General features: G+C 40.2%; 1 protein-coding gene across 2 annotated transcripts in view; it reads left to right on the forward strand.

Annotated features, from left to right (window-relative positions):
- The window catches only part of TBL1XR1 (TBL1X/Y related 1), a 104,560-nt gene that overhangs the window by 38,591 nt on the left and 53,351 nt on the right, over positions 1-12,618 (forward strand). For both annotated transcript variants that reach the window (XM_014871513.2, XM_014871512.2), the window contains exon 2: positions 8,780-8,844. The gene's annotated coding sequence lies outside the window, so the exon portion shown is untranslated. The remainder of the gene's footprint in view (positions 1-8,779; positions 8,845-12,618) is intronic.

Raw genomic sequence — 12,618 nt, forward strand, 5'->3', positions numbered from 1 at the left:
GCGAACATCAGCATTCTTTTTTCTGCTTTTTAACTGTCTGTAAAGTGGTGTAATATGTTATCTAATCTCACTTCCACTTGTTGGTAGGATAAACACCTGCTGTGTGTTGCTCTGTATGTGTAACATATAAGTTCAAAGGGATATAAATTGAGCTGTACAGCTGCAATGACCATAGGAAATCCAACAGAAAATATTTCCAGTGAAACAAAAATATTGACTTCACTCATTTTGGCAACAAATTAAGTTTGCTTAGGGGTTTTTTACACTCATTTTCAATAGGAAAAAACCTTTTCCTACAAGCAGGAAAACCAACATAATTGAAATTTTAATCAACATATCAAACAATATTTTTAGAAGTTTTGTGGTTGCTTTTTTTTTTTTTCTTTTAAATTTCAGCATAGACCACCTAGGTCTATCCTGGAAGGTACACAGTGTAATAATTCAAGTGTATGCACACAGCCAAACCCTCTTTACTGCTTAGGACAGGCTTGAATAAGGGCACTGTTATGTTGTTACCAGTTAATCCTGGCCTAGTTGATGATCTCCGTAAGACTTCTCTGCCGTGGTTTCGTTTCCTGATGCTCATCAGTTCTTTTGAATATGTTGTCTTTGATGAATCAAATACATGTTTTCCTTGGTCATGATTAAGTCCTGTTGTTAAAAAAAAAAACAACAAACAAATGGCATGATTATATTAGTGTAATATGCTGCTGTTGATTAATGACTTTAGTCCATTTATTTAATAGATGCTTTTCTCCCTGACCATAGTGCTAAAGTAAATATTTTGCTGTGTTTCTCTGTACTGTAAGCTCCTTTTTCTTTGGAACAGGTTTTGGTGTCTCTTATTCCATGTACAAATCTAAAGTTGATGCAACTATTTTTGCTATTCAGTCAGTGTGGCAAACAGCTCTGGTATCTAAATGGTTTGAAAAGACAACAGAATAAGAGATACATGTTTTATACAGTTAGTGTCTGTGCTGTTTCTGGCATAGCTCATACCTAGTACATAATTCCATGTTTGCTGGGAGCTTTTTGTGCTGGGCTCCCTTTTGCTGTCCAAGGCACCAGGCATTCTTTGGAAATGTGAATATTGATGATAGAGCTATAGGGCAGTGCTGCTCCTGCATTTCTTCCCTTTCAGGGCTGTGTTCTCTCTTCCTCTCTTGAGCCAGTTCTGTCCTCCTCTGACCCTGCAGTGGGATGCTTCAAGAGCTGAGTAGAAGAAAATTGTAATTTTTTTTTTTTTTTTTTTAGAGGAAAGGAAGTGTTGAGAACACCCAGCTGGGAGAGGGTAGATGAGGGTAGACTGAGGTTTCCCCATGCAATAGCAGTTAGATCTTGGCTAGGATGTGACTTGAGCATAAAACTAAACCAAAGCCTTCAGGTGAGCCACACCTCTGAGCTCTTAGGGACACCAGATAGCTCATTTGGGAATTAGTCCCTCTGCCTTCTGTGGTTTTAGCCTCTGCTGCAGGGCAGGTTTCCCTTCTCGGGAGGTAGGAAAGCTTGCCCTGGTAATGAGAAGCACTGGCTTTTTTCCTATACCCTGCTCTGCAATTTGTCACAGCTCAGTAGCTGCTGTGTAAGAATAAGTTGTCCTTTTAGCAGGGATGGCTGGATAACCAGTGCCTGAACAAGGGCAGCCCTCTCCAGGTGGGTTTTAACTCTTTGTGATTCAGAGCCCTCACGTGAGGTTGAAAAATTGCTCTGTTAAAGAAGTGATGGAGACATGGAAAGAGCAGAGGCCGAAGGTTGTAGGAAAGGTGGTGTTGTCTATTGCTGGCATGGTGTTAAGATTTGGAAAAAGGAAAAAAAAATCCTTGTGTTGCTTGGTCTTGGGCAACTTGTCTGCTACTTAGCCACCGGGTTTACCTGTCCAGGATAAACTTCATCTGTAGGTTATTTGTGTGCAAATGTGACCAAGACACAGTAGTTGTTTGGAGGGGTGATACAACTGCCTGAGTACATTGTGCTTCAGGCATCACTCAGTTTTGAAAGTTCCTGGGGAAAGGAGAGGCCACTGTAAGCAGAAGTGCAGCACCTTTTGTTGACCAGTATTTAAAAAAAACCCCAAGTATTCCTTGATGCATTTAATTTATGATTTTAGGGCATTCAGTGTTACCTTTTATTGGCAATGTGAGAGGCTTATGTTCTTCTCTGTCTCTGCACAAAATAATAATAGTAATAATAATTTTAGGAAGAATCTGGAACACATTATAAACACCTTATTTTAGTGGAGCTGTATCCCAGGAGCACCTGGAGTGTATGAGCCTAAGCTCCACTGCAAACTTTGCTTTTGGCCTCTGATGCGGCTTAAAGTTTTCAGAAAAATGTTTTCGTACCTGTGGATTTTCAAGTGCTTTTGAGTTTTAAAAGTAACTCATAATTGTGAGGGCTATTTTAAAGAAATTCTTGGATCCTAACTCTTCAGCCTCTATGCTACTACTATCACATACTCGATATCACAAGCAAGGTAGATTTTTAAGAACCTTTTGAAATACCTTTTAAACCGGACCCTTTGCTGCAAGGGCAGGTATCCGGGGAATTATTCCTGCAGCGGGCAGACAGAAGGCAGCCAGCCTTCCCACTGTGTCCTCAGACAGGGAGTGTCACTTCAGCACCACTGAGTGTACACAGCGTTCAGGGTCAGTGGCCACAGCAGGACAACTTGAGCCTCTTGACGTCAGGCTGTCTGCAAACACCTCTGGCAGCAGAAACCAAGCCCCACTGCATTGTCTGGATGTCCTCAGCAGCTCCTTGGCTTGGCTGGGCAGAAATGTTCGGTCTGAGCTGTTACTCTGAAAGAATGCCCCTGTTTGACTTCTGGGTGCCCAAACAACTGAAGGTGGTAGTGGGAAACACTGAGGGAAATCCAGCCAGGGTTCCCACGGTGGTTACACTCACTGAGGTTGAAAATAGCACAATATTGTCAAGTCCTTTTGTTATTTTGGGAGATTTCCTTTTTAAACATTTTGAGCTTATTTCCAAATGTGATGTTTGTGTGAAACTTGTGTCCTACCTCCCCGAGTCATGGCATATTTGAGACAGAATTTTGATTAATTCAATAAATTAAGCTTGTCATAATCTAGATAAGTTCTTTTGCAAGGCTACCATGAATCTCAAAGCAGAAGAATATATTGTTCTGAAAACAGTATCTGTCTAAAAACACAGATGAGGCAGGCACCGTGGGGAAGAAGGTGATTTTCCCAGGAAAGCTCTTTGAGCTTTGTTCCATGTCCCCACACTGGAGACCAATTTAAAAGTCCTTCTAACCTTGTAACCATCAGTTCCCTGTAAACACATTTCCATGTAGACAAAAGCAGCTGCTGCTTTCCTTCAGCTGTGAAGGCTGATCTGAGTTAACTGGGTCTGAGTGGGGAAGGGAAGGATTCTCACTCACCAGTGCAGCTGAGTTGGTTTAGTGAGCTGGAGAAGGCTGAATTAGTATCATGGGAAATATGTCTGTTCTTACTTTGAGGAAACGGAATGCTAAAAAAAAATTATGATTTTTTTTTTTTTGAAAGTTTTTGTTTGGTTGGTTGTTTTTTTTTGTGTGTGTCTTGGTTCAGTTTTTTAGGTATGTATTTGAAATCTGTAATAACAGAGTGGTCCCTAAATGTTACACATCAGATTTTTGTTGTTTTCTTTTTTTTCTTTTAGAGAAGGAAAAGTCTTTTTCCTATTTGAAGTGAGTCTGCTGAGACCACCCAGTTTGAGAAGCTGTTTTAGCTGATTATTATTCCAGTGATGAATTTAAATTTAAGACTCAGTTCTAGATTAAAAACACAGAAAAATTATTTGTCAATATGCCACTGTTTTGATCAATATGTCAGTAGTCATCATGTCCACTATTTTTGGAAGAAAAACTCCGAAAATTGGAAACTACCTTGAATTTTCACAGGTGGGCCCCCATCCTGCAGGTAGCAGTCTGTGAAGGTGGGCTTTTGTGGGTGCTTTAAGGTCCTTTGGCATAAGAGTGCTTTCAGTAATAAATCTTTATACTATTTCCCAGTCTAGACTGGATTTAACTTCGTTCTCTAGGACCTTGTAACTTCCAGTTTACGTGAATTGGATTACTTGCTAATGAATTCCATTTAAATGCCTTGCAAGTGAAATGGTGCTCGGTACCAGCTGATTGGCATTGACAATTACTGGGGTCCATTATGGGTTTTAATGGAGCTGGCTGACTTGGTTTCTTCTCCAGCAATTCAGCTTTCTTCTCTTTCAGTGGGCTATGAGCTATTTTCTGTGATTGCCTCAATTTTTGACTGTTAGAGCAATTGGTGTTTAAACTTCTGCAGTATTCTTTTGCTCTGGTTTGGCTTGCCCTGTGTTTCTCATTGCACAGTGAATCCTGTTTCTGTGTCTGGATGAACTTTTCTCCAGAATAGTGCTGTCTGCTTGCCCAATTCATATTCTTTATCCCCTCAGATACCCTTTGTTTTAGGAGTTGATTCCCATACTTCCATAGACATACAGGTGCTTGTTTTATAGAAGAGTATTCCTGAAGTGTGGAAAGTTGTGCAGCTTTAATGTGATATTAATGTACAAGTTAAGCATTTCTTCTTTGAAACATCTGGAAGGTCAACTTGCATCATTATTTCTATGATATATTTCTGATGGAATAAAGATAAAAGAACAAAGATTAGGAAATAACATCTCAATTGATGGAGAAGAGCTGTTTCAGGTAGAGTTGAGGAATTTGTGTGGATATGTTTCTGGGCAGATCTTAGATACTTTCAGTGCTTCCTGATGAGGCTTCTTGTAAAACATGCTCGCCCACGCCGTGCTTTCAGAGTGAAGTACTGGAGCAGTCTGTGCATGTTATTTTGTCTCTAGGAACCCTATTGCTACCTACCAGTTTCAGGTATTGACAGTTTTGAACAATGTATTGTGTGTGATGCTGATTTCCACCCCACACACACACTTGCAGGTATTTGTTTCTCCTGAGTTTTCTGAGTTGGTATCCGTCTCAGTTTAGCCTCTCTGTCAGATTTGAAAAGCAGATGTTGTTGTAGACGTGCTGAATTGCTTAAAAAAAAATTGCCATACATCTCTGTAGAACTGTGATTAAAAGAAATCACTTTGGTTTTCTCTGTTTATGTTCCAAGCACAGCAGTGGTAGAATCACCATTAGCTTTGTATGTGCCTATTAACCAAATGAAAGGAAGGATTCAATAGAGTGATTAGTTTTCAATTTAGGCTTTTAAAATTATTGTCTCATGCTTTTTGCAGCCTAGTTACTGAGGGGAATATACAGGATTTAGTTATTTTTAATTCTTTCTTGATTGGGACACTTTTCCAGATACCGAATCCAGATAAAAGCAGTATACTCAAGGATAATTTAGAAGAAAAGATACTGTGTCCTAAGAAGGCTTTTGTGATTCGGAAAGCACAACATCTAATGACTAAATTTGTTGTTAGAGCTCAAATAGCACCAAAATCTCAGAAAGTAGTATAAACAGTGTGATCCTAAGAGGATTAGGAAAAAAGCACAAGTGCACAAGTTCACATGGGGAACAGGAGCAATTCAAAGCTCACACAAAACATACCAGTTTAGCCATAACACAAACCCAGTGCAATGTCTGGGAAGGAGAAAGTAGCACTAATAGCAGCATTTCTGTAAGGAAATGGTTAAACATTTCTGCAAGTAGCATTTAGAGAAATCCTTGCTTTGAACTGATTGTGTTTGGAAGCAGGTAAGGACTAACATCAGCGTACATCTGGTGTGTGTGTTGATAACCAGTTCTGTCACTGTGTTGGTGCCAGGGTTGTTTTTATCTGTGGCTTCCTTTGTACCACACAATTATTACTTGATTGATAGCAGCAGCCCAGTCTGTGCAAGCAGCCTGAGTGGGTGTTTGCTGCTTTGGTGAAGGTGGTTTGGCTTATTAGCTCTGGCCCTGCAGATGGGAACTGCCTGGCTCATGCAAGCTGGGTTTAAGGCCTGGAGTGTGGTCTAGGCTTGGTTTAAGGGCTGGTCTCTGTACACCACAGCAGGGTAGGATGCTCTTCACAAGGATATGATGTTGGGTGTCGTACTGAGTGTTTGGCCCCGAATCTCAGGGGCACGTGAGCATCAGGTGTGTCATTTTGTGCAGAAAAAATGGGTGTGGGCAAGGCAGCAAGCACTAGCTCTGAGCACGTGTGTGTCAGTGCACACATGGCAAAATCATCTTTGCTCTCAAGTTGAGGGGAGCAGTTTTCAATTGATGTTGAATACATTGGTCATCAGGCAGTGGTGAGCCGTTCCCAGCCTCCCCAAGTTGAAGAATCCAAACTCACAAGCTGCTGTGCATTCCCCAGGTGTGCCTTATAAACTTAAAGGGCATCTAGTGGATTATTTTTAAGTGTCACATAGTATAGCTGTTACTACATCTGGGCACCTGTTTAAATCACTGTAACGTGTTGGAATATAAAGGTGAGAGATAGTCCGAAATCAATAAATTGTAACTGTCACCTGCATTGTTTCAAGGTACGTGCCAAAATCCAATAAGATAAATTTGGAAAGAAAAAAAAAGCTGCTGATGAGGCGTTTGTCCTCAGCAATTGATTCTGGAGAAGGACATTGCAGAGTTTTCTAAATGTTTACATGTCTCTTCAAGCGCCCTTATTTAAAACTGGAGCCTACAACCAATTAACATTGGTGAGGAATGAAGTCAGTGAACCCTTTCTTTTCTCATTCTCTGCTCTCTTGAGTCTTTGCTTCCAGCTTCTTTCCGTGTCACTGCCCTGTTTAGATGTAAAGCAAAGGACAAGAATCCTCTTCCACGGATCAGGAGGAGAGATTTCCCTCTCTGGCTTCGATGCTGAGTACTGCACTCGAGATTGCACAAGGGCAAAGAGGTGTTGGAAGGAGACAGTTTGGGCAGTGTACTGAAGAAAGCCCTTTTTCCTGGAAGAAAATGGTTTATGTTTGTGCAGTCATCCCTTTATTTATGTTTGCAATGTTCCTTCCCAAATGGAATAACCCAAACTGAGCATCACACTGGGAGGGGGTAGCGGCCCTTCTCTGCATTTCTCTGCACACAGTTTTTCTCATGATTTAGATTGTTCTCAAAAGAGTGTTGGTTGGTTGCTGTTTTGTTCTGTTTTTAAGGAAAACTCCTGTTATAAGCAAATTATGTTTTGATGGGGTCTGCAGAGTGGGTGTTAAAGCTTTCTCTTCTCAGCTGGTCAGCAGCCCCAGCTATGGAAAAAAGCTTGCATAGGCTACTGTACCTCTTGAGGAGTGGAGTTTCACTCAGCCTATTTACATATTTTCTGCAGCACTAGTACAACTAAGCAAGGAAATAAGAGCATGTTTGCAAATTCTTTCAATTCCCAGCATTCCTGCATTCCTCAGCATCCTCTGCAGTGCCTCTTGCTTACACTGTGAAGGTGATGTTTCTGCCTGCCTTGTGGCATCTTCCAAGAATAAAATAAGCCCAAATGCTGCAGCTTTTCTTTTCTCTTCTTTTTTTTTTTTTTTTTTTTTTTTTTTTTTTTTTTTTTTTTGTTGAGTTCAAAAATGGCTCTATAATGAATGATTTCCTGCTGGTTGAGCTTGAAAATTGCACGTGAGAACCTCGTGTTGATCATGAGTCCCACAAACCATAGTTACTCTTTACTCATAGTAAAAGTTTTTTGACCACAGTTGCAGATGCTTGGTAAAGAATTTAATCTAAAAATAGTCTGGTAATACTTCATTAGTCACTCATGTCCATCTGTCACCCTTCCTGCTCTTTGAGTGGGCAATTAGATTATGTCCTAAAGAAAAGTCGTCTGGCAGGTATTTGTATGGAGGGCAACTACTCAGGAGTATTAGTGTGGATGAAAATCGTTTGTCACTGCTGAATAAAAATGAATGTTGTAGTGGATGGACTTACCTCATATTTGGATGTCAAAAGCTGTGTGCTTATACTTAGTTATTTTATTTTTGGGTGCATAAAATTATTATTGATGTGTAAAGAAAATTACTAACATCTAAGAGTGTGGATTTGTTTGGATTATGTTTTTATTTGGGTTTTAAAGGTGGGCAAGATTTCTCTTGAATTTTGCACTAGGGAGATTTCTGTTATTTTCATGTTGTCAAGTGTTGCTTGCAATTAGTATGAGCTGGTGATTTTTTTTATTTTTTAATTACTGAGGTCACTGCTGGAGTTGGTAGTTCTTTGGGCTCATGGGCACACCTGTGTATATAAATTGAGTTTAGTGCAAGATGTGTTAGGAAAACAGATTTCTTATTCTTTTTCTGCTTCATAGTGGATGTAACCGTTTTGGAAGTCATACCACTGCAACGTTGACTTTTGTTTGGGGCTTTTCAAAGTGTTAAATGTTGGTAGCTGTGGTTTATTTCTAGGAGAAATTTGGCATAGGCAGATGATGCTGTAAGTTGCCTAGTTGTCTTCCTGAAGCTTTTTGTGGGGAGCTGAAGCAAAATGCAGGCATTGGGATACTTCTACCCAGGTTGTGGTGCATGTGTGCTCCTGAGTGGTGTGGCTGTCCAGAGCCTGGTGGTGCCGGTGTTCATTCAGTGTTTGCTCCAGGCTCTGTGTGCCAGGCTCTCTGCAGGAGCCAGCTCTGGGATGTGGGGAGGGCAGGAGCTGTGCAAAGCTCCAGCTCCGTGCTGTGTCCCAGCTCTGTTCCAGGTCTGAGCACATACGGTGGGGATGCTCAGCTCCAGGAACTGGGAGAGCCTGGAAGGTTAAATGATAACGTTTGACTGTGTGTTAACAGCACAGTTTGCAAAATAATGCCTACTAACATTGCTTATTTTGTCTCCTTATTTCCCTGTCAGCGTCACCCTTCTGTGGCAAGAGGCACCCGAAAGGAAAACTTCTGCATATCAATGCACTGCCAATGGTAAGTACCTTTTTAACTGGCTACAGGTGGTGTGGTTCCTCTCTGCACACATGCCATTAGCAGGCTTACACTGCAAACAGTATTTTTAGAATAACTAGTTTTTAGTATTCAAGTGGATTATTTTCATTTTTTTAAGGAGCATCTAGACCATTATGCTGTTTGACAAAAATATTACAATTGCACCTGGTTTTATCCTGTGGAAAGTAGGGCAGCGTGTTAATTTTGAAGTGAGAAGTGTGACTTGACAGTAGCCTAGCTCATCCTGTTGGTAACTGGTGTTGCTTCCTCTTTTGGCCAAGAGCCTGTTTGGGGTGAGCTGTAGCCAAGCCGAGTGTTCTGTTGCCCCCACTTGGGTCCTCTCTGCAGTTTGTTTCAATACTAATAGATTTTCCCAGAAAAAAAAAAACTAAACAAAACCAGCTCTGCATTGTCAGGTGTATTTTACTTCAGCCCATGTGTCAGTGTAAGACCAGAGAAGTTAAAATCTTAGCTTCTGTAGAAAGGGGCAATCTTCTTATTCCATCACTGGAATGTTAGTTGTAACAGACTATAGCAAATTCATCTTTTCAGGCTGTCCTTTTGGTTTGCTGCTGCTTCCTGATAGCTGTGCAGATGGAAAGCAGAGCTGAGGCCTGAAGGGAAGGACTGGAACTTGCTGTTTCAGCTTTGATCAGTCAACCTCTATTTAGCAGTTTTGGTATCTTGTGTTGTCACAGTTGAGGTGTACAAGAGTGGCACCTTCAGCATTAGCCTTAAGAATTAAATGTATAAAGTGCCAGTGTGAGTTCTGTATTTGAAGCATCTCTAGATCTTTGAGCTCAGTACAGAAGTTAAAGGGGGAAGATTTTGAACCGCTTGCTTTGAAAATTCAATTTTGGATCTGAGAGCTGAGCTGGTTTCCTTTGGTTTGCATGTGGAAATGGATCTAAAGAATATGTAAATCAATTGCAGCCTCACTTACAGCTTTGCAACTCCACTGTCTTTGCCCTGTGAGGAAAATGATGCTCAAAGAGTTTGCTTGGATGTAACTCCTTTACTTTTTGAGGTAGGAAGCAATTCTGGTAACTCCCAAAGACATCATGGAGTGGAATGTAATGTATTTGTCACAAAGTAAAGCAAATATACCTCTGTAACCAGAAGATCTGCACCAAGCATGTATGCTGTTTAATTGTCTGGTTTTCAGGCTCAGGGTTGATATGAGTAGAGTTTTTATTTATTTGGGATGAACTGATTGAGAAAGAATGACCTGGTCATTCAGACTGGTGTTTTAATGTCTCAGTCCTGAAATCAACAGTGCTCTCAGCCTTTTCTAGTATTGTTAAATCTTCATTGTTGTTGTTGACCTTTTTCCAGCAAAAAGCTACTCTGTTTTCTTTTTATTTTGTAGTGGTTGAGTGTTATTTTAGTTATGATTTAAGATACTGATCTGTATTACTGCCTCTCTTAAAAACATGACTCATTTCATATTAACCTAGTCCTTATACTTCATAAAATTTTAAAATACTGTGAGACTGTACTTGAAATGTTACTGCATTTTGTCCTAATTTTCCCCCTACAAATTATATTAGCAATTCAGAATTGCACAGTCTCAAGGGCATGGTAGTTGTTACAGTGATCATAAAATATACTCAACTGTTACTTGCAGTGAAGTGAAGTACTCCCCACTCTTTTCTTTGAGGGCTGTTTTTGTGCTCTAAGTTGTTCTGCTTTATTATTCAAGAGATTTCTGAACCATTACTCACCTCTGATTAACTTTGAAATAGTTTGAATGTAGATTTAAGAGACAAGCTAGACACATTTTTTACCATCCCCAAAGTAATTGTAACTAAACCTGTTCAGTAAAAAAGATTTTTATAGTTTTTTATGTTTTCCTCTTTGCTGTGTGTAAACAAAGTGTGGGCCAGAGATCACTGAAGAAAGCAGGTTGTGTGCATCTCCCAAACAGGATGTGCTTTAACCGTGGTTGCCCATGTTCAACACATATATTTGAATAAGAAATTAATTTCTGATTCCCTTGAGAAATGATTGTAGCATTTTTGGTCATGTTTTAAGCCTGATTGTCAGTTCCAGTTCTTAGTAGTAAGAAAAAACAAAATAACAATTTACACATACTGCATTCTCTTCTATTGTTTTCTTAGATTTTCAATTTTCAAGGTAATTAAAAGCAGATTATTTTTTTGCATCATATTATGTTATGCTATACATACATATGCTATATATATATAAACTGACAAACCAAATAGGGTAAAATACTAGTTACTCCTTAAAAAATATTGTAGTTGTTGGCAATTCTTTAGAAAATTAAATATTTATATTGTGATATAGCATGGCTGTGTTCAGTGGGTGTAAGTTCTCCCTCCTATTCTTCCAGCCAAATTTAATGTTCCTCCCAATGTCAAAGGAAAGATGCAAAGGCTTACTGAAAAAGGCCTGGTAATTGCAGGAAACTAAGTGTTTAATGCTACTTTTCTAGGATTTTGAAGGTTCATTTAGAGGCTGATAACTGGGTACTTAATCTGTGGTCACAAGAATTAATGAATGTGTTGGAAATAAAAATTTAAAGTCTTAGATCTTTGGTCTAAGTAAAAGATGCCATCAGGATTTCAACAAGGGCTTTAGCAAATAAATTTTCTTACTATGTGATGGAACAGGTAGCTTATCCAAGAGAGATTTTCCATTGTATCTTGCAGGGCTTTTTTTGTGAGTTTTGGAAGCAAACCAGTTTGCCTTTCTGCCTTTGCAAGTCATTGAAGCAGGTTTGTGTGTGTGCACATAAATACATGTGGGAATACAGGAGTGTGCTTATCTGTGCATGTTATTTATACACACATATAGATGTAGATCTAAATTTAGAAATATAGAGTGGACTGGGCAGAACCCAGGAACTTACAGAAAGGTGGGAGCTACCAGTTAGTGCTGTCCTATGACAGCTTGCTGGGATGGGTTTAATTCTGCAGAGGTGACCAGAAGGGGCTGTGAAGGACTCAAGGAGGGCAGTGTGGTGGCTTTCTTACAGGCAGCCTGGGAAACACTTTGTCTGCGTTCTGAGCCTTTATTTACATGGATGGTTTGACAAAGATGGGCACCCTGGTTGGTTAAAAGGGTCTCATGCAGAAGAGAAAGAGGATGTTATTGTTTATTACAGACTGGCACAGGCAAAGTCTGAGAATAGGCAGTGAACACAAAATTACCTAGTCCCCAGGCAAGAGGTGTCATCAACAGCCCAGGCAGGTCCTCACAGTCTTGGGGGGAATACCAAGTAGGTGATTTAAATCCATTCTTTTCAGTGTTGCCTGCTTCTCGGTGAACACATTATACTGTGTTTCAAGGGTGTAACACACCTATTGTGTGTTATGTCAACTGTTCCTACATATAAAGGATGTTATAGAGCAGCTCTGCAGGCACTGAGTCTCTTGGGCCAGGAAATTCCATGGGTGCAATATTTCAGTGTAATTACCCAGGCAGGGGATTTAGCTCAGAAACAGCAGGAGGGCTTGGAGGAGCTGGGGAGAAGGAATAAGTCACTCCAAAGTGAAGAGACTGGAAGGTGTCTGGAGAAATTTCCCCAAGACTGCAGCAAATTTTTAATTTGAATGCCTCTGCAGTGCCTTCAGGTAGTCCTGTGACCTTACTGCTCCTTCAAAGCCAGGTGAATGAATAAATAGATGTAACTATTAGCCTGTGCTTCCCCAGCAGCCAAACCCACCCAAATACTGATCTGCCAGGCTAGTATGTTAAAATGTTTCCATGCAAAGGAAGGCAGCCAAGGGAGGG

Source organism: Sturnus vulgaris, chromosome 10 (genome assembly GCF_052056855.1).
Source record: "Sturnus vulgaris isolate bStuVul1 chromosome 10, bStuVul1.hap1, whole genome shotgun sequence".
NCBI classification, from domain to species: domain Eukaryota; kingdom Metazoa; phylum Chordata; class Aves; order Passeriformes; family Sturnidae; genus Sturnus; species Sturnus vulgaris.